Genomic DNA, 2,753 nt, shown 5'->3' with positions numbered 1-2,753 from the left:
TAAATCTTATCCCTGCACAGTTCTTGATATTTAGTTAATAAAAATGATGGTGTCATCATGGGTATTTTTCCATCTTTTAAATACCCTTCAGTCTTCTAATAAAGCTACTTCTAATTAAGAGACCGTGTAAATAGTTTTCAATCTTCATAATAAATAACTGTGGTTTTATCTGGTTACTTAAATTATGAATAATAATGTTCACATTTGTAAAAGTTATTAAAATCAACATTGTTTAATGAAAATATCATTTCTTTTCACATGAACATGTATTAACTACAAGAAATGTTCCATGCTTTCTTCTACGATTTACTGTTAGAGCCTTAAAGAATAATATTTTCCTCAAAAGATATTACGGCAAAGGGATTTCTTTTGGTGGAACTGTTCCGGCATCAAATCTGGTGCATGTCTCAGGCCACTGGCAACATAGAGATGATAGAAATTAGGAGGCATTATAAACACAGAATCATTTTTAAAGGAATTAAAAAAACTGGATGTGTGTAAACAAAGAATCAGAGAATATTCTGGTGAAATAAATGTATTTTTCAGCTTAAGCAAGACATGGGGTGAATAAATCTGAAATGAAAAAACCACCCAGAGATTAGCAGCGAGTCATGCACGCAGTGTGAATGATCAAAACCAAGTTGTTTCCAAACCAGTGTGCAGGCTTGATGCCTTCATGAATCAAATCTGTGTGGCACCAGGCCACCTCGAATACATGTTGATGAGGTATTTATAAGCCCTTCACCATCCCAAATCAAAGCCCACGCACGAGCCACAAGACCATCACCTACACATTTGGAAAACACACAACATGGTGAATAGCACTTTTCTTGTTCAGTAGCCGGTGGCAGCGAACTGTCAGCAGACAGAGATACAGGGACACAGAGGCACCTCCCCTCACTCAGCTGATAAACTTCCGTGCATCCCTGGGGACAGGATTGTCATAAAATGCACCATGGATTGATCCTCCTCCTAGGAAAGGAACCGTAGTGCTGTCATTAGGTTTGAGCAGGGGTGGGTGGAGGATCTCAGAAGAGTTGTTTCAGCACACCAATAGAATTCTTGGCCACCGTGACCACGAAAGACAAGTCCCCTGCCATCCCGGTAGGCACTTGGGCTCCTGACAAAAGCTGGGCTCAGTAAAGGGTTGAGTAGAAGGCACAGACCTGAGGGATGCCCCAGCAATAGGCAGGAGGTAGGGCCTGGTTTATACTGCTCTGGGTGTATCCCAGACTCATCCGAATACGAAATCAGAAATTTGCAAAACAGCAGAGCTGGGGTGGATCATCTACTCCAGACTCCTCACCTTACAGTTAAAAGGGTGGCAACCCTGACAGGCAAAGCAACGTGCTAAAGGCAGAGCGTGGAAGTGGCAGTGCCAGATGAAACGCAGCGTGCAACCCCCGTTCAAGGCCGCTGACTCTGACGACGGGGCCAAGGTTTCCAATGAGGAGAATAAGACAGTGTAAATACTTTGTTCCCCCTAAAACCCCAAATGTTTTTTAAAGGCACAAAAACTCACCTTAACTAGATCTCTTCTGAGGGGGCTCTCTTCTGCTTCTTCGTCTTTCTGTCTCCATTTCCCTCTCTCAGACACAAACACATTCAGTTTTGTGAAAGGGGACTTCCTTCCATACAAAGACAGACTTCACATCTTCAGAAAGATACCTGAGAAAGCACGTTTCTCAATTCAAGTCTTTGTGGGAGTTCTGGGCAACTGGCTTATTTTCTAGAACAATCGGTAGTTACAAAATCAGGAAATCATCTTCCACAAAGGCAGAGTTCTGGTCCGTGTTGATAAAGTTGGGGATGTCACATTTCATGAGTCTGTTCGGCTCCTCCTCTGGCCACCTGCTGCATCTGATGGCTTCCTGGAGCCGAATAACACTGTAAAGGGCTATGGTAGGGATACCAGCTTTGGCCTTGTCCAAGTGGTCCACTTCATTGATGTAGCAGTGAAAGAGGGACCTAGATTCGTCATTGCACTGCCAGAGAACACCTTGGGCAGCAGCGGTCTTCCAAAGTCTGACACAAAGCTGTTGAGTCTAAATCTCTTCTCGGGAGACTCTGCATTGCTACAAAGAAAACCAAAATAAAATATCGTTCACAGTGTAGCTCGGTGACCTGAAGAATCATAGTTTTTGCCATCTACTGAGAGTAAATCCCTGCACAGAGCATGCTGACATGCACTGGAATTGAAAGACATCACTTCTGAACACATACAATTAAACCCAAGGCAAAAGTCTAAAGTGAGGGCCCATGGACCATCCTAAAAAGACATCGTTCCCTGAGAATCCTCAATATTGGTGCCTCGCACACCAGTGTTTCTCCGTGGGACACTCAGATCTCTTCATCAGGATTCGTTAAAGTGCTTCTTAAAATGCAGAATCCTGGGGTGCACACCCTCAGAGTCTCCAGAGGTAGCGACTGGTAGTCTGTATTTTCATAGCCACCAGGATAACTAAACATGCTCAGGTTTAGCACCGCAGTCTACATCGGGTCACCTGAGCATCGACAATTCTGTCTCACGGGATGGGGGGTGCCATGTGTGTCAGGGTGCTGTCCTACCCATGTGTCTCCCCTGATTCTCAGAACTGACAGTGCTGCCCCATTGGGCACGAAATACCACCGTTTCACAATGCATACGCAGGGCGCCCGACTGAAAAACAATCAGTGATAGGAGAGGGGACAAAACTCAGCTTCCTGTTACCTTGTTTCACTTACTGTGGGACGAGTGATCAATTCAAGGGTAA

The 2,753-nt window shown here is 44.4% G+C and overlaps 1 long non-coding RNA gene across 1 annotated transcript; it reads right to left on the bottom strand.

Annotated features, from left to right (window-relative positions):
* Positions 1 to 277: 277 nt before the first annotated feature.
* Positions 278 to 1,422, bottom strand: LOC140693547 (uncharacterized). Its single transcript, XR_012069315.1, has 3 exons — positions 1,307 to 1,422; positions 792 to 972; positions 278 to 415 (listed from the first exon to the last, which is right to left on the bottom strand). It is a non-coding gene; the product is annotated as an uncharacterized lncRNA (long non-coding RNA).
* Between the last annotated feature and the right edge of the window lie 1,331 nt (positions 1,423 to 2,753).

Source organism: Vicugna pacos, unplaced genomic scaffold, assembly GCF_048564905.1.
Source record: "Vicugna pacos unplaced genomic scaffold, VicPac4 scaffold_19, whole genome shotgun sequence".
Classification (NCBI taxonomy): domain Eukaryota; kingdom Metazoa; phylum Chordata; class Mammalia; order Artiodactyla; family Camelidae; genus Vicugna; species Vicugna pacos.
The sequence above is the reverse complement of the archived record's forward strand: the minus strand, read 5'-3'. Positions and strand labels throughout refer to the sequence as shown.